At 36.2% G+C, this 24,162-nt stretch overlaps 1 protein-coding gene and 1 long non-coding RNA gene across 2 annotated transcripts in view; one reads left to right on the top strand and one right to left on the bottom strand.

Moving 5' to 3' along the window:
- LOC129744723 (nyctalopin-like) overlaps positions 1–24,162 on the bottom strand; it is a 481,144-nt gene that overhangs the window by 137,788 nt on the left and 319,194 nt on the right. The window lies entirely within an intron of this gene.
- Positions 23,154–23,873, top strand: LOC129744726 (uncharacterized). Its single transcript, XR_008736981.1, has 3 exons — positions 23,154–23,256; positions 23,354–23,494; positions 23,557–23,873. It is a non-coding gene; the product is annotated as an uncharacterized LOC129744726 (long non-coding RNA).

Here is a 24,162-nt window from a genome sequence, read left to right as displayed (position 1 = left end):
TCTCTCTACGAGTAACTGTCGTCGGAAATGATAGTAGGATGAAATTTATTGCTAATTGAACCGCGCTCGTTTTTTGATAAAGTGATTGTGGATTATGGCCTACGCAAAAGGTAATTATTAGGGTCTATTAATAACTATAAATGAGTAATAGCCATGGCTAGGCAAATGCAATAATGTTGATTAAAATGATAATTAATTTGAAATTAATCGAACATTATTGCATTGACTTTTAGATAATATGGTTGTTTAACATTGGCTGTTGATAAAAACGATGACCTTTCCCCATTCTGATACTTCAAGTACAAAACCGTTTCAACATTGTGCAGATTTATGTGATCATTACTCTCTAAACTTTTAATTTTAAAATTCGGACAATAATGATAAATTTTCAATATTCTTGTTAGTTTTTTTTATACCTTTATATGAATGTTTCAAATCAAAATATGTGCCTGAGTTATGAAATCGCTTTGTCTTAAAAATTAATAAAATGGCAAAGCATTTTTTTTAGAAATCATATTTTTTGAAAAGTTTTATATTCTTGAATTTAAGAACAAAATTTGTTTAACTAGCTAAGATTTCCGACTGCACGTGGAAATTTGAATTACTTTCGAGATTTTTTTCGAACAAAATTGTTTAAACTATGGTTTGCACATTAGAGCACCTGCAACGGTTGAGGTCTAAATATTGGTTTAATGTATACCAGTGATAGCAAATTTAAAACGGGTACACTTTTATTGCAGACACTCAATAATTGAGAAGAAAAAACTCAATTTAATTGAAAAATTGCTAAGTTTTGAGTTTTACATCGTCATTATTCTACCAGGATTTCATTAACTTAAAGTCTTTTTAATGAAGTTTGTTCAAAACAAGTAGAAATGGATTGACGATTGAATACCTTTCTTTTTCCAATTGACTTCGACCGATTTCTTCCAGGCCGTAACGAAACCCCCTGTCGAGCTGGATCAGTTTTGACTATTTTGCCTAGTTTCAACTTGATTCATTGACAACGACCTGACTAGTTTCGACCAAAACATTGGCTCATTGAACTACTACCAGTTGGCAGAAACCAGTTGAAACCGATTTTTATCTATGGTTGAACGAAGCTTTTAAAGCCAAAAGAATGTACGCAGTGAGAAAAAAGCTTAATTGAAACAAAAAACTAACATTTTTCTTTTAAAAGTTGACTCATTTTGGGGTGCTGATTCTAAATATTAATTAAGTTTACCAGTTCTTGTTTATAGGTAAAAATGCATTAAACATTAAACATTAAACATTCTTTTAAGTATTCTTAAATAAAATTTTCATGATTATCAGTAGTTTGTAATGTAGCAGACGGCTTTTTAAGCCAGAAATTGAAAGGATTTTTTTTTCTATGAATCATGTCAGTTTAGTCAATGTTATCGAACAATATATCATATTTCACGGTTTATATATTAAAACCGTGAAATATGATTTACTTTTTATATTGAAACCGTGAAATATGATATATTGTTCGTGTAGATTATAAATATTGCTAACAACTTTTGACAAAAAGCGGTCATTACACTGATATTCAATTTTTTTTGAAATTTTTTTTAAAGTTTATTGTTGTTTTGCGTTAATTTAATCAGGATGCTTCTGTTATTTTCCTTTTCTTATTCATATAACGTTTGAACTCGAGAAACGCTGACTGGGCTCACTAATTCGTTGAGGCCAAAAGCTATTTATTTAAATATAAAGTCAAGAATAGTGTGACCTGAATTTTTTTACTTGATACGGTTTTTTGTTAACATGTTTTCTCAATTTCAAATAATTCCGCAAAAAGAAACAACTATTACACCCAATGCTACCCAAACATGTGTGAAAATAATCATTATTGGCTAAAATTGTCTCACCGTGAATCCCAAACGTCTGAATCGGTCTGTCGTATATTTTGAAATCCTGTTCCAAATTTGCATGAATTTGGAACAAAGGCGTATAACTGTTGGGAATTTTGAAATCGATAACTGTGCTAAAACAGCAATTTACGCCGCCGGTGCTGGACGGACTGTTTTAGCGTGGTCAAAACCGTGTTTTGCATACACCGTTGGGAGGGCCCTCAGGGTGACATTAGAGAGACCTTCAAATTTGAATGGAACTGTCTATGGAAAAATTCGATGTATTTTTAATCTGGCAACATGGAAAAACTACTCAATTCGCCAATTTTAAAATACCCAGAGCCCGACTCCAAACACACCTAAGTATTGTAAAAGTTTTTGAACGAAAAAGTGATATTTTCACAAAAACTTTCATTAAAAAAAATGTTGAAGATATTTGTAAGCTAAATTTACATAAGTTCTGTTTTGGAAAGCATTCTAACAAGGAAAAAATCTAGTTGAAAAAAACTGTATATTATCCTGTTTTCTGTTAACCAAAGTAACAAAGTTTGATGGTTTTATTTTCTGGAATCAACGAAATGTTTGAGTTGTTTTTTGCACTGGAAGAAGATTTAAAATGATGTAGATTTTTTATAGAATTATTTTAGAGTTGTAGCACGCCTTCGGCGGATTTCAGTCTTCACTCCCACAATACATTCCCTCCCAAATCTTTTTAACATAAAAACGTTTACAAATGGAAAATTAATAGATTTTAATTATAAATTAAATGTAGTTCAAATTCACGTTATTGAATTAAATGCAATTGAATCAAACTAAATATTAATCTAGTTATTACTAGAAAAGTGTATATCTTTATTTCAAAAATAATAGTTTATTGCATTGGCGTATTTTTTTTTTTGTATAGAAAATAAATATTTTAAATGACCTGAAGCTTGTTTCCAAAGTAAATGGTATTCAATTCATTGCTTTGTTTGATCATCCTTGGATTGAAAATATTATTATTGTCTACCTAAATACGAGAATAGATTTAGCTTTCTTTCTACCATCATCTTGTTTTAAATGGGCATTCTACACTTATACATTATTCCTAAATCCACTGCTTAAAGCTAATCTTATTCTGAAGATGACCATTAAATTTTTAATTTATTTGATAAGGCAACAAAATAAAGTAAATCCATGCATAGATTTTTAATATTATTATTTTTGTTATCATTGGAAACGAAATATTTATGTGAACTCAAAGCAACTGGACATTTTAATTGAGACCAAGTCAAATGTTCCATAAAGCTCGATCAATCGGAGTTCCTCCTCCCCCAATCTACAAATATTGAGATAATATGTTTCATGTTAGTTCCTATTTTTAACCAAGTATTTGTTTTTCGTTTTTCGTAAAAAAAAACTTAAACAAGTTTTGTTTGAAAATTTGTTTTCCCTTGAGATTGCTCGTTTTGCGATGTTCGGAACAGATGTAGGGTTAGATGCCCTACTTTGGACCCTTTAAGCGGAGGTTTTTTCAATAACGATCCGCCAACTGTAACGTTGATAAAGTCGCGAATGCCATAATGATGGTAAAACGAATATAATCGAATCAAAAAAAAAACTTACGTGTAGTTTATTTGCGTAAAGCTGAGAAGAAATGTTAGGAATGTTTGATACTGATTCTGAATAAAGCCCCAATAAAAAATTCGCACCTTTGTTTATTTGATGGTATTGAAATAAAGCTTTGGTGATGTAAGGCCTAAAAATGGAACATGAAATTCAGAAGTCTTCTATTTTGGATCATTTACAAATTTTCCGGGTTTTCCAATGATTTTCATTTATTTTTGGAAAATAAGTAGTATGGTTCAAATTCTTCACAGTGAAAGTAATTTCACTTTTAACTTTGGCTTAGACAGTAAAAAAACGTGATATTTCCTTATTTACTCTGATTTCTCAAAACGCGCGCCTCTAATTGAACTGTCTAATTTACCACTGATTAGGAGGTGCATTTTTAAAAACGTTGAAAATTTTATCAGAAAAACTTTTTATGGCAAAAAGCGGTATGGTTGGATTCAGGAAGAATTAGAGTTCATTGTGTGCATAGGAGTATCTTCATCCTATGCTACCAAAATGAATTATTTACAATTTTCGGCATTTTAGCACTAAAGTAGGCTCTAGGTCCAAAGTAGGAGCACTCACCCTAGATCACAAAATTCCCACACAAAAAAAATTTAATTAAATTCTGAGTTGGGCATTTCTTTTAAATCGACTTTAAGTTTTAAGTTGCATTTTTTTCAGTGTAGAGTTCCCACTTACTTTTACCATCAATAATAACAATCGAAGCTCTTATTTCAATCAATTCATTAAAGCAGTTTTTGAGTTCAAGGTTGAAAATCTATACTGAAAAAATAAATAACATGATTTAAAAAAAATTATGAAAATGTTTTTGTTAGAAAAACTTTTTTCTCTTAAATATGCACAAGTTGAAATGTATAAACGACAAGTAGGCCTTATCATTACCCAGCGTAGAAAAAAATTTCATCAAATCCTGCGATGGTATTTTTTGAGAAATTTACTAATAGTTTTTGAAATGCATTTTTTTAAAAAAAGATTTAAAAAAAATCTATTTTTTCTAAAAAAATTAATATTTTTACAAAACTCCCTGATGAACCACATTTGTGTAGGAATTGTTATTTTCGAGCAAAATTTTGTTTCTTGAAAAGTTTTACCTATTTCAAATGTTAATGTTGATTGATTTTGGGGGAAAACTAAGTACGCCGAGTTGCTTTACAAGGTAAGATATTTATGCCCACAAAGTTATATTGAATTCCGAGAGGGTCATGCCAACTTTGTGATGATTTGGCATGAAATCCGTCATTAAAGAAAACTTAGAATGTTTTTGACAAAACTATAAAATATAACAGTTTTTTTTTGGAATAATTGTTTTCATTTAATTACAATTGTTTTCGAAGATCGCAAGTTGGAGAAGTTTTCTATTTCCCATTCTGTTGAATGAAAGAATTTCAACAAAATTTTGAAAAGTTTCAATCAAAATTAAATTTTCGATATTTTTAAAGTAAAAATTGAATCCTTTCGCAGGCTTCAACAAAAAAATTGATTAAAAAAACTCATTTTTTAATCTTTCTCCAGTAATGTCTGCAATACTTGTAATGATGTCATGATTCTGGGTTTTATAAAATGCAGAATTTAACTTTTTTAGATAATTCATCATCATCATGAAAAAAATATTTTTCTATAGTTAAATGTATTTTCATAAACAAATGCAGAAGAAATTTTTTTAATGATGATTTGTTAGTTCAACTGGATCACTTATAAACTTATAAACTATGGTGATATAACCAAAACTAAAAGCGACTGACAAAAACTGTGTAAAGAATCGAGTTCAGGAAACTTCAGAAAAATTCAAAATGTCCCAAATTAACGTAGGCATCAAAATGTTGATTTCTTAAGTTATCAATCCAATTCTATGAAAAAAAAATGTGAAAATGATGGGAAGTTTTTGTTTAAAAAAAAATATTCTCATAAAATTATGTTTCTGATTTTCATATTTTATTTGTATTTTCAATCAAACTCACGGAATTTTATATTATAGTTTTTCGGAATTTTAAAGTAAATTGATCATAAGTCAAAGTCCCACTATTTAATTTTTTTTAAATATTTCATAGTAAGTTTGTTTTTGTATTTTTCATTCTGAATTTTTATTTTCTGAAAACATAATCTTCTTAAAATTTTACTAAGAAAACAACGGTTTCTATCTTTTATCCTTTAGACCCAATATTTCAACTGGCAACGAAAAAATATTCAGGGCTAAAATTTTAAACTGAATATTCTGCATTTGAAAGTTTATCGTTTTTTCTAAATCATCTTTTTTTAATTGTTCTCTTTTTATACCCGATTTATTCATGAAAAGTTTCAAAAATGATTACAAGTAACCATTTTAAAGCAATATTTCAACTCATTTGAAGTGCTTTGTTCTTTCAATATTTACCGCAAACCATTAAATTGCGTAGTTTTGAATATTTTATGATTACCTACCGAATTGATTGCTAATGTTTTGAATTGTTTTTATTACTAGATGAATTTGTATTTTGAAACCAACCCCCCCCCCCTCCCTTCTTCTCTCCATGCACTATGGGGGTTGAGGCGGCAAAACGTCAAAAACTGAACTTAATCGGATCCCTTTTTTATTTTTACTAGTTAATAACTTAATAATTTACTAAGTTATCCCCAGTTTTTCAGCTCATTATCCTGAATACAGAACGAACGCACCACAGATATAAGACTTTGAAAAAAAGAATATAATCAAATAAAAAATTTCAATTACATATAATTCTTTTTTTAACTCAAAGTACGCCATTTGAAATATATTTTAAAGCTTTCATTCATTCTGCAGCTTGTATTTTTACATATAAAATTTAAAAAGCATTGTTGAATCTGAATAATTTCAGATAGACAATTTCATTTTCTGGATCCCATCCCACTGTGAAATTCTGGGGAATGAAAAAGCTGATCATTCCGACTTGCTTTAATGTAAAGAGGTTTCCCACATTTTGAACTTCATTCCATTTCACATGCCAAAGTATTGTCTATGTGGCAAAGTAAGCGGAATAGTAGTGACTTAGGAAGATTTTGTTTCTCAATTTTAGGGGCCGTTCACTAATTACGTAAGCACGATTTTGGAAATTTTCAACACTCCCTCCCCCCCTGGAATGACAAAGTAAGATTTTTCAATACCCCCCCTCCCCCCTAGTAAGATCTTACGATTTTTATTCTTTGAGAAATTGACACTATTTTTTTAGGTTTTATTTTTGATACTTTACCAGCATTATGGCATTCGTGTCAGAGAAATTGACACGTTTTTTAAAAAATAGCTTGGAAATATTAAAAATGTGACAAAGGAAAATTAAAAAACTGTATTTTAAAAGCACAATCTATACTAAACAACAGATGAAATGTCATAAACGATTAAAGAAAACATTATTCAAGACATGTTTGGAGTAACAATTCTATAAATTTCCACAATCGAATGAGCGGTATAAAATCTAAATTCCGATTTCAAAAAGAGAGATCAAGCTAGCACAATGTACCATTAAAAATTGTAATGTTTATTACCCGAAAATCATAAAAATCTTAAAAAAAAATTTCATTCTATACTACTAGAATTTGGGTAAAAATGTTTAACGACAATCACGTTTTCAACTAATATTAAAGCTCAGACTCATTCAGCGGTAAGCGATTAAGTTTAGTTTTAAATCTTGTGATTTAGTGTTTTTGTTTTGAATTAATTCTCTGTGAATTTTATAAAACCTGCAATTTTTATTATTAACTCAAAGAAATTAAAAGATAAATAATATAACATCAAAATTAACCAACAAATAAGTAGTGAGTAAAATAAAACCTGAGTAATATGGTTTTGTATGGCTGTGGCAGTGATGAATTTATGATGTAATATTTCTTACGTAAGATTTTTGGAAACCCCCCCTACCCCCCTAGTAAGAGATCGTAAGCAAATGTAAAACCCCCCCACCACCCACCCTCCCCCCGTATGTGCTTACGTAATTAGTGAACAGCCCCTTACTTCATGTCAAAAATTAATCATGGTTTCAGAAGCAGTTTTTGAAAGAAATTTCTTAAAATCTAGCTCGCGGATTATTTCAAATCATTATTTACTAGCAGCCCATTTATTTTGGATCCGGTTGTCAAATACGAACATTTGTGATTGTGGTGAAGACTACGAAGATTTAGATCATGTTGTCTAAATATGCAAGCAATGAAGTTGATATTCGAATTTGGCTGGCTTGAAATTACGAAATAAATTAAAAACATTCAATGAATACCTGGAAAACTGATGAAAAAGGACGGAATGTACACTAAGGCGGAATACTCGGAAACTGAAGGAATACGACGGAATATCCTGGAACTACAAACGAAATACATATTACTCAATGTTAAACAGATATATTTGTAGAAATAAAGAAAATTAGTTTGTAAAAAGTCTTCGGCTCAGTATTTTTCCCCTCACTGTATGGAACTGCCCCTAAGTGCCATGAACAGTTCCTTGCACGGAGCTATGGGAAGTTTAAAGAGGGGATTTGAGGTTTTGTCATGATTTTAAATCGATTTTCTACGGATAATGCTATTAATTATTGTACCTAAAAACACTTTTCGTCGAAATTCCTGATACAGGATCCTATTCGTTTCTGACAACACGCTCGAAAACTTATTGTTGCTAAAATTCAACAACCCCTGAATCGAACGAGTTTTTTTTATCATCTTTGTTTTGTTATGATCAAGAATTATATAGGTCCTTTAAAAGCGGAAAATGTTAGGGTTATGATTTAAAAAACCGTCCGATTTTGGCACATGATATCATTTCCTTCCAAATGAATGTATGGACAATATATAAGTTCATTAAAACATAACTTGAAAATTTAAATTCAGTCACATGTCTCAGAGTGCTTCAAAACCACTCACGTATGCAATTATGGATGATGGAAGGTTCAGTGCTTCAACGAAGAAAAATTACCTAATAATTGTAAAAAAACAAGGTTTATGATGGTTTAAAAGACATCTCCGCTATGCTACAATGATAGGAAATATGAAGTAAAATGAGCTGTTGAAAATACAGATATCAGTGGTGGAATATAGTTATCTTTATTCAGTTTCGCCTGTGAGATCATTAGAATACAACTAAATTAATTAGCGATAGCTAATTGCCCCTTTCCATTTCTTATCTTCCCTAACCGGAAAAGTACTCATTTCTCAATGAGAAAAAGTAAATATCTGGCAAAACTGTTGTGTTACACCGAACCCAATTTGAGCAGTCTTGCTCAACCGTGTGATGATGTAAACATTTCTCTCACTTTTATCGTCATCACCTGTCATCAGCATTCATTGATCCATTATTCTCGATTGCGAATTGGACACAAAACATGTGGAGAACCAAAACAAATCATGTTTTGGTTCTACAAGATGAAGCAGCAGACTTCTTCTGCTGGAGGAACGGATTTCGGTGGTCCCGAAACCGTAAGTATCAACATGAACTAATCGAGGATTGATTGAGATATTGATAATTGATCTTTTTGAGGTTCGATCTATTGTGTTGGCAAATATTAAATACTTGGATGAGATTTACTTTTAAGTACAAACTTCCCAGTACCTTTATAAGCGTGTTTAATTTAAAACCTTAAACTCTAGCATTTATGATCAGAGGAGCAGGTCTGGAGTCATACACTGGTTGATCTGGCTATATCCATCACTTATCGTCAACGTCGTTGGCCACGCAGGCGATGTACCTTCTCCACCGTCGTGATCTCATGCATGTGCGCATCGAAGAGCTACTTGCACCTTTTGGCACAAGGCTTTTGCGGGATAAGCTTGTGACAGAACTTTCGTGTTTCTTGAGTACGGTATAGCTCCTCCAGCTCCTCGTGCTCCTTTTCCTTCAGACGGTGCTTTTTTCTCCTGAAAAATTCGGACTAGCTGCCTCTTCCGCTATCAGTGATTTTCCACGTTTCGACAGGTGCTTCTTTGAACTACTGCCGCCGCGCGGCGTTCTCTTTGTCCATCACTCTCCTACACTCCTCGTCGAACCAGTCGTTCCGTCGAGTTCGCTCCACATAACCGATGACGTTCTCCGCAGCACTGTTGATGGTTGTCTTGATGGTATCCCAACAGTCCTCGAGAGGAGCTTCGTCAAGCTCACCCTCTGCCGGTAGCGCTGCTTCGAGCGATTGCGCGTAGTCTGCTGCGACCTCAAGTTGCTTCAGTCGTGCGATATTGACCCGAAGCGGTTTCGAATGTTCTTCACTACGGAGAGTTTTGGCGTATCTTCACCATCACCTGATAGTGGTCTAGCTAAATGTTGGCGCCTTGACAGAATTTGACGACGATGATGTCCGAGAAGTGCCGACTGTCAATCAAAACGTGGTCGATCTATGATTGCGTTTGGTACGATGATCCCAGGTGTAACTGTGTGGAAGGCGATGCTGAAAAAAGATACTTCGTTCGGCCATTCGTTTGAAGGAGGCGAAATATTTAAGTGAATCTTTCAAATGTCGGTTTGAATTCCTCCTCCTGGACGACCTGAGCGTAAAAATCTCCAATGACGATCTTGATATTATGTTTAGGGCAGCGGTAGTATTAATGTTCCAACTGCGCCTAGAATTAGTTTTTTTTCGTCACCGGCACTGCCAAGGTGAGGGCTGTGCACGTTGATGATGCTGATGTTGAAGAAGCGGCCCTGGATCTTCAACCAGCACATTCGTTGGTCGATCAGCCACCACCCGGTCACCCGATCTTTTCTTGCATTTTTCCCATCACTAGCTCATGTGTATTGTCGCAGCTCTGGTAGATGGTATAACCATCTCGAAACGTACGTACCGTAGAGCTCTTCCAGCATACTTCCTGCAGCACTACGATGTGGAATTGCTGAATGATTCTGGTAACCCCTTTTCAATCATCTTAAAAAGAGGGATTGTAGATCATCTCAGATTAGAAAAAAGTTAAAAAATTCCATCCATCCATTTCTGAGTTAACGCATCGAGAGCGTGCAGTTCGTGTTGTTTAGACTGTAACCAAGAAGGGAGGTTAAGAGTTTTATTATCTTTTGTGAGCCAACCTGCAGCGGCGCTTTTCTGGAACTTTTTTTTATTCCTTTCTTCGACCTTGCACATGAGGAGAGCACCGATTGGTAAAACATATTTTTTAAAATGTATTACCAATCGGTGCTTTGCTCATGTGCGTATTGGTTTTAGCAATACTCTCCCTTAAACCTAAAGCTGCATATCGTGACAAAGCAATAAGCAAAACCATTTCTCGAGAAACGTGTTCATTAACCAAAAATGGGATCCAATTAGGCAAGGCAAACACGGGCAAAGACACGCTTATTATGCGAACAGTTGGATGAGTGGCTTATCCAGTTCAGTTCCGTAGGTATATTTGAACCAAAACCACAAAGACTGAATCTATACAAAGTCCTGTCAGTTTCGGTAGGAGGAACATGTAACGCTTCACATGCACCCGCTTGGTTATGCGTGCGTGTGTGTTATGCTATGGTAAACCGTAACCACCGGGAATAAATTAAATTCACACGTACATGAATCACGCACTTGATGACTCAGGGACATTCCCTCTTCTGAAACCGGAGCCAGTCTGACTGGCTACACGGGATCGAGAGAACATAAAGTAGCTGCTGCAAGTATCAGCATATTATCAGAGGGTGGTAAATTAATTGCTGCTCCTAATCTCATTGTAGGAATTTTCACGGAAACACTCCGACGATGACAACAGCACTGTCTTCGTCGTCGTCGTCTTCGTTCGTTTTCTGCCACAGCTTCCGATTCGTATGGGATGGGGAGCGGAGAGTTTTGTATGGCCAACTGGTAGGGTGGGGGTTGGTATGTGAACTTGTGCGGGATGCAGCTTGCAAATGCCACATGCACGACTGCAAACGCCGCTGATGATACTTCACTTAGGATCTGCGGTCTAGGGCTTCGAGCAGTAGCAGCAGTGTTGTCAGACTTCAAAAACAACATTGAATCGAAATTTTAAAAGCAATTACTGATAACTCTAGAGTTTGTTTTGGTTACGCCTTATAAACCATCTGACTTGTTTCAAGAAAATCGCTGTTGAAGTTTTGTTCTACATTTTTAATTCTTATATTTTAAATATCTACGGTGAACCCAGTATCCAGAAGGTGGTGAAAGCTTTCCGGATACGCTGGGCGGGACATGTTGCGAGAATGCCGGACGACTGTCCTGCAAAACAGGTGTTCGCTACGAATCCGGTAGGAACAAGACGAGTGGGGGCGCAACGAGCGAGGTGGTTAGACCAAGTGGAGCGTGATCTGGCGAACGTGGGGTGCCCGAGGAACTGGAGAACTTTTGCCATGGACCGATTGAATTTTAGGAATTATGTTCGTCTAGTTATGTCGTGAGACGGAATACTATGTAAATAAAAATAAAATAATAATTTTAAATATCGCTCATAAAAGTCTGGAAATTTCCTGAAATTCACTCGGTCCATGGCAACCGTTCTCCAATTTCTCGGACACCCTACGTTCGCCAGATCATGCTTCACTTGGTCTAACCACTTCGCTCGTTGCGCCCCCGCTCGTCTTGTTCCTACCGGATTCGTATCGAACACCTGTTTTGCAGGACAGTCGTCCGGCATTCTCGCAACATGTCCCGCCCAGCGTATCCGGCCAGCCTTCACCACCTTCTGGATACTGGGTTCGCCGTATAGTCGCGCGAGCTCGTGGTTCATCCTTCGCCTCCACACTCCGTTCTCCTGTACGCCGCCAAAAATGGTTCTTAACACTCGTCGCTCGAATACTCCGAGTGTGCGCAGGTCCTCCTCGAGCAATATCAATGATTCGTGCCCGTAGAGAACAACCGATCTAATGAGCGTCATATACAGGTTACACTTCGTGCGAGAGCTAAATCTTCTCGATCGCAGTTGCTTGTGGAGTCTATAGTAGGCACGACTTCCGCTGATAGTTCGCCGCCGGATCTCACGGCTGGTGTCATTGTCTGCGGTCCCCAGTGAGCCGAGGTAGACAAAGTCTTCGGCTATCTCCAGCTCATCGCCATCGATCGTGACCTTGTTGTTACTGGATCCGTAGGGCAGCATGTACTTACGTCTTGGATGTATTAATCATCAACCCAATCCTTCCTGCTTCGCGTTTCAGTTTGCGGTAGATCTCCTCCACCGCCGCAGATGATCTGCCGACTTAATCAATGTCATCGGCAAAGCAGATAAATAAGTTGACTGGATCTGTTTAAAAACATGCCCCGCATTTCGCCTACCACTCGTCGAATAACACCTTTTAGCGCCACGTTGAACATCACGCAGGATAGACCATCACCTTGTCGAAGCCCCCTGCGCGATTCGAATGAACTCGACAATTCACCCGAGATTCGCACACAGCACTGCGTTCCATCCATCGTCGCCTTGATAAGTCTGATCAGCTTCCAGGAAAAGCCGTTCTCGTCCATGATTTTCCATAGCTCGATACGGTCGATCGTGTCAAATGCGACTTTAAAGTCGATGAATAGATGGTACGTAGGGAGGATTTGCCGTAATGTGAATATCTGATCCGTCGTTGACCGCCTCTCCATGAAGCCGGCCTGATGACTTCCCACGAATCTGTTTGCTTGTGGCGTTAGGCGGCGGAGTAGGATTCGGGACATCACTTTGTAGGCGGCATTGAGGACAGTGATCGCTCGGTAGTTCTCACAGTCCAATTTGTCGCCATTCTTGTAGATGGGGCATATTTCCCCCTCCCTCCACTCCTCCGGTAGCTGTTCTATGTCCCAGATCCGGACTATCAACCGATTTAGGCAAACGGACAACTTTTCCGGGCCTATTTTGATGAGATCAGCTGCGATGCCATCCTTCCCAGCCGACTTGTTTCTATTTAGCTGGCGAATGGCTTCCTTAACTTCAATCATCGTTGGGAGTAGCTCCTCTACGTCGTTGGCTACGCCGGCGATGTACCTTCCCCCACCGTCTTGATCTCCTGCATGTGCGCCGTTCAGGTGTTCATCAAAGTGCTGCTTCCATCGTTTGATCACCTCACGTGTTTAGTTTATGAACCACTGTGGTAGCATAATATTGAGCCGGAGATGAATAAAATTGCTTGGTGACCACGTACGGAGAACTCGCTCTGGGGATGATCTAATCTTGAGTCCTAGGTGAATCTCTTTCTACCTATGACAATAGGCACCATCATCGTCAGTAAAAGTCATCATCGGTGATCACCAAGGCTGAGATTACAGCTGATAAGAGAGTGGGCCATTGTCTGAAAAACATCGCAATATCCGAGTCCAATCTGGAGACCTGCACACAAATTGATCTTGCCATCACCGACCAGTTGAGCATCCACTCCCGAATACCGAAGTCGCATGTTGATGCGATCGCTCGTGAACTGTACCTAACTGCTTGCTACTAGTTATAAGTACAAAATTATATTTTTTAAGCCTAAATCCTAATATAAGTACAGTTAGTTGAATCCGCGAGTGTTCTTTATCTGTTCCGCAAAAATCCGAATCAAAAGGGCATATCCGAGTCTGAATAACGACACTTGGTATTCCGTTGACGATCACGAGTTTGGCTTGAGGTCAACGACCTGACACCGACCTGCAAGGGGTGACCAGACGAGAAAGGAACCCAGGTATTGGCCCATTCCGGACCCCAACATCACGATTGTCCGTCAGGATGCCCCCGTCCTTATCCCGGCACATTTCGGCTTGCGGCACGAAGCCTTTGCGGGATGCATTGAGTTTCTGATAGAACTTTCGTGTTTCTTGGGAACGAGGCAGCTGCTCCAGCTCCTCGAGCTCCTCCTCCTCCAGGCTGCGCTTTTTCTCCTGGAAAATTCGGACTCGCTGCCTCTTCCGCTGTCGGTGATTTTCCACATTTCGACGGGTGCCTCTTTGCACTACTGCGGTCCGCGCGGCATTCTCTTCGTCCATCACCCTCCTTCACTCCTCGTCGAACCAGTCGTTCCGTCGAGTTCGTTCCACATAACCGATGACGTTCTCCGCAGCACTGTTGATGGCTGTCTTGATGGTATCCCAACAGTTCTCGAGAGGGGCTTCGTCAAGCTCGCCCTCTGCCGGCAGCGCTGCTTCGACCGAATGCGCGTAGTCCGCCGCGAGCTCAGGTTGCTTCAGCCGTGCGATATTTAACCGAGGCGGGCGCCGGTTTCGTGTGTTGTTCACTACGGAGAGTTTTGGGCTCATCTTCACCATCATCAGATAATGGTCTGACTCGATGATGGCGCCTCGACAGGATCTGACGTCGATGATGTCTGAGAAGTGCCGGCCGTCGATCAAAACGTGGTCGATCTGTGATTGCGTTTGATACGGTGATCTCCAGGTGTACTTGTGTGGGAGGCGGTGCTGGAAAAAGGTACTACGTACGGCCATTCGTTTGGAGGCGGCGAAATCAATAAGTCTGAGGCCGTTTTCGTTGGTCAGCTGATGCGCACTGAACCTTCCAATTGTCAGTATGAATTCCTCTTCCTGGCCGACCTGAGCATTAAAATCCCCGATGAAGATCTTGATATCATGTTTCGGGCAACGGTCGTATTCACGCTCCAGCTGCGCGTAAAATTCGTCTTTGTCGTCACCGGTACTTCCGAAGTGAGGGCTGTGCACGTTGATGATGCTGATGTTGAAGAACCGGCCCTTGATTCTCAACCGGCACATTCGTGAGTTGATTGGCCACCACCTGATCACGCGCTTTTGCATCTTTCCCATCACTGTAAAAGCTGTTCCAAGCCCGTGTGTGTTGTCACAGCTCTGGTAGATGGCATGACCATCTGGGTACATTCGTACAGTGGAGCTCTTCCAGCATACCTCCTGCAGCGCTACGATGTCGAATTTGCGGCTCTTCAATTCGTTAGTTTACAAAAACTTTTTTTTTTGTTTCGATTATAGTCGTTTTACCATCTTTATGGCATTCGCGACTTTATCAACGGTGCAGTTGGCGGATCGTTATTGAAAAACTTATCCGGTACAACTGTGTTCGATGTTTGCTCTTGGGCTCGAACTCGCGAACATCGGCTCAGGAGACAACAGACTTGCCAACTGAGCTATATCACAAGCTATATCATCAGCCTTTACAAAAACATGCGATTTTCATCTCACTAAGAAAAAGGGGTAAGTTGCAACAAACTTGTTTTTTTTTAATGAACAATCTAAAGAAAACGTTTGAAAATTTATATTTTATTATATTTGTGATGTCATAACCCAAATAGCAGTTGCAGTATTTTTTGGATTTCTTAGAAATAAATTATACATTTTTCTGTCAAAATGATTTTTGATTTTTATATTGAAGAACGCTGAAAAACTATAATGTTCAAAACTTCATTGAACCTTCTGGAATCAAAAATTCGAAAATAGGTAAAGAGAGTGGGCATATTTTTAAGCGTTATGTTATTTTTAAAGCGAAGATACGTTGCAGCGCTACGATGTTTAACATAGGGCATGCATTTTAAAATTCAAAGCATAGTCTGGAAAACCAGTTTTAATTTAAAAGGGTTGCTTCCAAAGAACTTTTTAGATTGTTTTTTCCTGAGGGAACCTTAGGGTATTATTATTCAAAAAGAATTACAATTTTTGTCTAAACATTATAAAATAAAATTGGCAACACTGAACTCCCTAATGAAATTTGCAGCAAGTCAGTTCCCTCGATACCGACAACGGACGGTCTGCAAAGCCAAAGTCACCCATCATATCAGAAGAAATCAAAACCATTCCTGGATATGACGTTTCGTGCGGGCTGAGGAAGAAGACGCAAAAACTTCATCACGACACGGCTGGAATGGAAAAAGGCTGATGAGCTTGCAAGCAGTAGGTAAACTGGAAGCGGGGAGACGCATTGGTTGATTAGTACAGGAGCGTGTAACCAATTTGGGTTCGTGATCTCCTGAGCAAATATCTACAGTAGAAGCTTCACGGGTATCTTTTGTCCCCGTTACTGTGAAAACATGATTTCATCTCTAAGAAAATTATACTTTACTGGAATGATTCTAATCGAGGCGTGGTGTGGGTGGGGAAAAGGAAGGAAGTTAGCGGAGGCGGTGGATGGTTAGGCAAATAATATTTACTTGATTCGTTGCTGACGATTGTGTGTAGTGAATGGAACACGTCGCTCGGCTGCTGATGATGGGAACCAGGAAATGTGTTTGACGACTAAGCCAACGACAATGTTTCGAGACAACAACGACGATGTTGAAGATGACGAAGAATTTTCCTTCCCAGTGAGCTTTTCACATGTTTCGGAGAAGATGACGATGATTGAAAATGTTGCGGTTGCTCGGTTCGTGCTTTTGTGGCAAATGAGTGTCGGCGGAGAAATTTGCCTCGTCGTTTGGAGAAATATCTGATGGGAAATTGTAACGGATGTATGGCATTTGGAATGGTAGAGCTGTTTGACAAAATTCAAGCTAATTTGAAGATATTTTGATTTGTTAATTTAAGCAAATTTGAAAAGTGGAAAGATTTTGTTTTAGTTGACTACACAATTATGATCCATCTTACAATTGACCTCAAGTTTTTTACTCAAAGTGAACTCACACCCAAAATAATATAGAAATTTTTTCTTCGGTGTTTTTCACGTAAACGAAGATTTTGTTGCATCTGATCGATCAATCCTTCCACATAGACAACACATGAAATTCACGTAAAGTCTAAGCAGGGTTGCTAGCGATTTTTCGTTTTCAAATTCCAAAGTTTTTCCCGGTTTTTCACGGTTTTTTCCCGATTATAAATGATGATTTTCCTATTTAATATTTTCGTTTTTTTAAATATAAAACCATGATGAATCAAAAAATAATCGTAAAGGTTCTCAAATTTCAAACTTATTAAACGGTTAGAAATCATGACAAACACTTTGGCTACTAACACGTAATCTTTTCGTATCAATTTTTTTATCATGATTTTTAAAAACGAATCTAAAGAAATTGGCCTCTATTCGTTGTTTTGCTCTACAATTTCTAAAGTTTTGCAAAAAAATAAATGAGGTCAATTGATCTTTAAACTATAATGTTGCACTTTTGAGCCACTGAGAAATTTTCTAGAATTTTTATAGAGTTCTAGAAAAAAATTGTATAGTTTGTATAGAAATATGTACTTCAACTTGAATGGAGATTTGTCTTACAAAACTCAAAATCATTGGATTGCAGGAATATTTTTTGTTATTATCTGAATGCGGTTAAACTTTTTGAGGAAATCCAAAGACATATTTGAAAAAAAAAATATGTTTTTTGCCTTTCTTTCAGAAAGGTATAGTTATCGGTCGATTTGGGAGATCATTAATTATGGGTCTTAGATATACCTTTATAGGTAGCTATCAAATCAGCTCGACGAGTTCAGTCGATGTCAGTGTATTTGTGTGTGCTGGTGTGATTTTTTGTAAACTTTGTCACCACGTTTTTGCGAAACTGGGAAGTACAATAAAAATGATTTTTGTCTTAAAAAATTTGTTTTTTTTCCCTCTTCAATGTATAAAAGAAAGAAAAAAAAACAAAACAGTTTGAAAAATAAATTTTCATAGTAATTATCATCAAATCATCACTCCAAAAAACGTGTCAATTGGGCTTGCTAGCCACAACCAGCAATCACTAATGAAGATGATCAAAAAACATGGCGCGATAAGCGATAGGCTCGCTTACACAACGTGATATTTTCAAAACGGTAATTAGAGGGCGCCCTCGATTGAATGACGCATAACAATAAGGTAATTGGGTGAGTAAAAATTTAGTTTATTTTTCATAATTAGTTAACCAGTCCAGCTATTAGCCGAACCGATGTCAAAAAATTCTGAGGCTGAAGCCCCGAATATTTGCGAAAAGTGGTTGCATCCTTAGAAACAACCCCGAACTATATGGTTCAAGCATAGGGCCTAGACCCTCACATTGCATATTTCTATAGTGATAGCAAGTTCCATCGCCCAACGATAGATTCTCAAGCACAGATTGCTCTGAGAAGGGGAAAACGACATGGGGATGCGTCTCTTCTCTCGTGCCGTTCGTGCTCAGGAAGCTTTTTCTTATGCACGAACGACAGGCAGCGTTGCCAACCTTCCAGATTTTTCTGGAATCTTCCAGATTTTTATGTGTCATCCAGAAATACAGACCTCATGTTGTCTGGTCCAGACTTTTCATAAATTATCCAGATTTGTCCAGAAATTTCTATAAGCTCAAGTTTATTCCAAGCCTTCTAGCTTTACCTCACTCGTCAGCGTCTGTCGAGCGCTTGTTTTACTGAGTATAATATAAATAAGACCATATTAAAGAATAGATTAAACGTTTCGACCATGCGTGGAATATTGGCTACTAAAAACTATGTTCAGCTAAACTCTGAGGATAATGGACTGGTGAATATTTCTGCTAATTTTAAATCTTATGTCGCAATGTATGATCGGAAGTCATTACAATGTAACCATATCGCTTGTTGTCAACCGTTATGTAAAAAGAATTAAATAAAATGGCATTTTTAACTATCCAGACAAATCCAGACTTTTTTATTGCCAACTTCCAGAATTTACTCAAAAACACCTGGCAACCCTGACGACAGGAGAGAATTTCGCCCGTGGAAGCAAATTTAATCTAATTAGACAAATGCTACTCAATCCTCTCGAGCTTTAAGCTCTCGAGCTAGTTTTTTCGTTCCCTTTTCAGATCTAACGTTGTGCGATGAAAGCTTTTCGTTCGCATAGAAAAACCTGTGCAATTGTTGCGTATTGTTGTTGGGGTTGGTGTCTGACGATAACGGCTTGGGAGCCAATCCAAACAGTAGCGCCACCAAGTCCTCCATACTAGAGTTTCAAGCATTTGGGAATTTTCTGAAACATGCACATAAATACGAATTAACTATTTCTGCAAGGTTGACCAAAAACAAATTTAACTAAATTGGCAAAATTCACAAAACTGACAAAATTGACCAAATTGACAAGATTGACAAGAGTGACAAAATTGAAAAATTGATAAGATTGACAAAATAGACCAAATCGCCAAAATTAACCAAATTGGCGAAACTGACAAAATTCACCAAATGGACTACACTGACAAAATTGACCAAATTGACAAAATGGACAATATTGAAAAATTTCACAAAATTGACAAAATTGACAAAATTTACGAGATTGAGAAAATTGACAAGATTCACAATTTCGACAAAATCGATAATATTGTCACAATTAACAAAATTGCAAAAATTGACAAAATAGGCAAGATTGGCAAAACTTCCAATATTGACAAAACTGCCAAGATTGACAAAATTGTACAAATTGACAAAATTGTCAAAATTGACTAGTTTGACGAAATTGTTCAAATTGACAAAAGTGACAAAATTTACAAAATCGACAAAATCGTCAGAATTTACAATATTTGAAAAACTCATAAAATTGCCAATATTGATTGAATCGGCAAAATTAAAAAATTTGACAAAATTGACGAAATTGACAAAATTGAAGAAATTGACAAAAAAAGACCAAATGGACAAAACTGACAAAATTGTTAGAAATTGACAAAATTTACCAAATTGAGAAAATTTAAAAAACTTACAGAATTGACAAAATTGACAAGATTGAAAAAAATTTATCAAACCGAAAGAAATGAAAAAAAATGATCAAACTGAAAAAATGACAAAAGAGAGAAATTAAAAAAATTTAAAAAATTTACAAAACTGAAAAACGGACAAAATTGACAAAAATGACCGAATTGACAAAATAAACAAAACTGACAAAACGAACAACATTGATCGGATTGAAAAAATTGACGAGATTGAATAAATTGCCATAGTTGACCTAATTGACAAGATTGACAAAATTGAAAATTTGACAAAATTGACCAAATAAACAGAATTGTCAAGATTAACAAAATTGATAAAACTGAACAAAATCGACAAAATTGACAAAATGGAGAAATATGACAAAATTGATAAAACCGATAAAATCGTCAAAATTTACCAAATTCGCAAATTTCATTTGATTAACAATTTGATATAATCGACAAAATTGTCAAATTTAACATATTTGACATATTTGACTAATTTGACAAAAATGGTAAAATTGACAAAATTGATAAGACTGACAAAATTTACAAGATTGGCAAAATTGACTAAATAGACAAAATTCATAAAAATGACTAAATTGACCAAATTGATAAAACTGACTTACTTGACAATATTTACAAAATTGACAAAAATGCAAAAAATTACTAACTTGTCCAATCTGACAAAAATGACAAAATTGGAAAAATTTAACAAAGTTTTGATAAAAAGGATTGATAAAACTGACAAAATCGATCAAATAAACAAGATTGACGAAATTGACAGAATTTGCAAAATTGACAAGGCAGACAAAACTGATAAAAAAGACGTCCTAGTAAATTGACAAAATTGACGACGAAACTGACAAAATTTACAGAATTCTAAAAATAAGAAGAATTGACATTAAATGACAAAATTGGAAAAAACTGAGAAAATTGACAAATTTTAAAAGATTGACAAATTATAAAAGATTGACAAAATTGACAAAACTGACGAAATTGACGAAATTAACAGAAATGACAAAACAGACAAAATTAACAACAATGACAAACAAGACAAAATTGACAAAAATGATAAAAATGACAAAATTAAAAAATTGACAAAATTGGTTAAAACTGACAAAAATTACAAAGTTGACCAAAATTACAAAATTAACACGATTGACAAAAATTACAAAACGCACAAAATTAACAAAATTGACAGAACGGACCAAAATGAAATAAATTGACAAAACTGACGAAAATAACGAAATTGACAAGATTGACATAACTCACAATATTGACAAAATTAACAAATTGAAAAAAATAAAATATTGAGAAAATTTACCAAGATCAACATCTGAACAAAATTGTCAAAAATGATTAATATGATAAAATCAATAAAATCGTCGGAATTAAAAAAATATAGCAAAATTCATAAAATAGCAATATTCATAAAATCGCCAATATTGTCAAATAAAAAAAAAAAAAACATTGACCAATTTGACACATTTGACAAATTGACATAATAGACTAAACTAACAGAATTGACGGAATTGACAAAACTGACAAAAATGACAAAACTGACAAAATTGACAAGATTGACAAATTGAAAAAAATTACAAAAATGATGAAATTGACCAATTCTACGCAATTATCCAAACTGACAAAATTGATAAAATGGACAAAACTGACTAAATCGACTGAATTGACAAAAGTGAAAGAATTTTAAAAATTGTCAAGGAAGACAAAATTGACAAAATTGATTCAATTGACAAAACTGACCGAATTGACGAAATTGACAAAATTCTTAAAATTGGCAGAGTTGAAAAGATTGACAAAGTTGGAAAAAACTGACAAATTGACAAAATTTACAAGATTGACAAAATTGACAAGATTAACAAAACGGACAAAATTGACAAAAACGAAATAAGTGACAAAATTCATAAAATTGACAACATTTACAATAATGACAAAGTTGGCAAAAATATCAAAGTTGACAAAATTGTAAAAATTGAAAAAAAAAATGACAAAATTGACAAAAAAGAAAAAAAAAAGTCAAAATTAACAAGATTTACGAAATTAACAAAATTGAGAAAACGGACAAAATTGACAAAAATGATAAAATTGACAAAATTTAAAAAGTTTGACAAAATTGACAAGATTGAAAATAATGACAAAATCGACAAAATTAACTTTATTGACCTAACTGGCAAAATTGTCAAAATTAAAAATTGACAGTACTGACATGAATGACAAAATTGACGAAGTTGAAAAAAATGAGTAATTCGAAAAAGTTGCCCAAATTGACAAGATTGAAATTGAGAGAGCAGACAAATATTTAAAATCAGACAAAAGTTTAAAAAACAGACATATCTGGCAATATTTACAAACATGATAAAAGTTATAGAACAGACGAAATGCATTAAATATTATGTTCATAGAACTCTGAAAAGTTGTAAAAACTAGCCATGACTAAATTATAGATATGGGACAATTGTAGTAAAATGTTTACAAACCAATTATATGTTTACTATTCAGTTCAACCATTAGCCTAACGGTATGCAAGATATTTCTAATGGCGTATTTTTTTTTGATTCCGGATTTGGCTCTGGAACCGTCCGGATAAAAAAGGAACTTTCGGGTTTCGAGTTATTCCATACGTAGGTGTGCGTGAGAACGAGCGCAATGTTTACATGCAGCTGTCATTTTGTTCTCCCTTCTGGATTTCTTCACTCGGTTCTTCACATCCGGATTGCCTTGTTTCGTGTCCGGATTGCACATGGACAGCAGATAGTACGATTTTGCTTGGCTTAGAGGTTCAAAATCGCGGCAATAATAATTTTCCCGTTCATTATTTCAACTGTTTTGCTTTCAGCCAAAAACAGCTGTTTAATGTTTTGACAACAACGTTGAGAGTATTGGTGAACTTCTCGCAAAACTGACTTTCTTCTCAGGGCGACTCCGTCCGGTTTTCGAGCGAACCTAGGTTGCCTCTCGAGCAATAAATGAGCACGATGACAGCAGTTAGAGCGAACCTAGGTTCCCGCTTCCTGTCATAAAGTCTTGAATCGATTATTCACAGCGTAGAGTACCGTTATGTGCCAAAAGTTGTTGTTTGGATTTTCAGCGTGTATCTGTAAAGCCAGTTATGCTTAAGTATTTGTGTTGTTCATTTGTATGCTATACACGCAGGATGAACCATCCTCGTGTATAACACATAAATGTTCATCTGGTTCGTTTTCATTTTCATAGTGTGCGTGATGCTGTAGCACCTCGGAATGTGCTCGCTTCATTGGCCATCTTAGTTTGAATCGCAGTCATCGTTGCAGCAAAAATTTCATCAGCTCCCGAAAAATGGTAAGAAAAATGCATTTAAAAACATTTTATATAGATATATTTATATATAAGATTGTCTTGTTCATACATTACATTCTTAATTTTTTTTTCTTTTCAGCGGACGTTTGAACCACATTCTAAAACAGCCAGCGTTCTAAATTATTTTGGCTGCTTTCCACGCCTTTCTGGATTCAGCCATTTTCCTGCTTTCTGTGGGTCTTAATTTATCGTGCTTGGCCGCCACAAGAGTGGCTTCGAAGTAAAGCTTGTCAAATAATTATAAGTAATTTAACAGTATTCACAAGCTTACTATTTTTACAGCATTGCTCTCGAGATGCAACAACACCTTCAGCAACAGCAACAACAACCACAGGGCTGCTAATCTGGCGCGAGTGGTCAAGTGTGCCGCCCAACATTCCCTGTACTACCCTATTTGATCGGCTGTTCATTTGTGACCTTTTGGATTGTGCGGTTACTTTCTATTTTTCGGTGGCTCACAAGTATGTGGTAATGTTCGCCGATCTGCGGGATAGCTATTTGTTGGATATTTTGCTAGGACGAAGACAAACTATGACGACGTGGTGCATAATCTGAAGGAAACAAGCTGCTAGTCAAGGTGGTAATACCGGCACTGGATACAAACCTGGAAGGAAAGGTATTTTCGCTGTGACTATGCTGCCTAACTAAACAATTTAATCTAAATTGCTAACACTTCCTCAATATTTCCTCAGAAACGTTCCATGGAATTGGCGTGGAAGCAGGCTTGGTACCGGTCGGTGGCTCTCGGGAATTGCTGGTTGATGGAAATAATCTTCGAAACTATGCAGGGTTTCAGCACCGAAGATGTTTGTTCTCGTTTCTCCCGGAGACCTCCAGGAACGTGATACCCATCCTGCTGGATATAACCTTGGACTTCGGTTTCCACGA

The sequence above is a fragment of the Uranotaenia lowii genome, chromosome 2, assembly GCF_029784155.1.
Source record: "Uranotaenia lowii strain MFRU-FL chromosome 2, ASM2978415v1, whole genome shotgun sequence".
Taxonomy (NCBI): Eukaryota; Metazoa; Arthropoda; class Insecta; order Diptera; family Culicidae; genus Uranotaenia; species Uranotaenia lowii.
The sequence above is the reverse complement of the archived record's forward strand: the minus strand, read 5'-3'. Positions and strand labels throughout refer to the sequence as shown.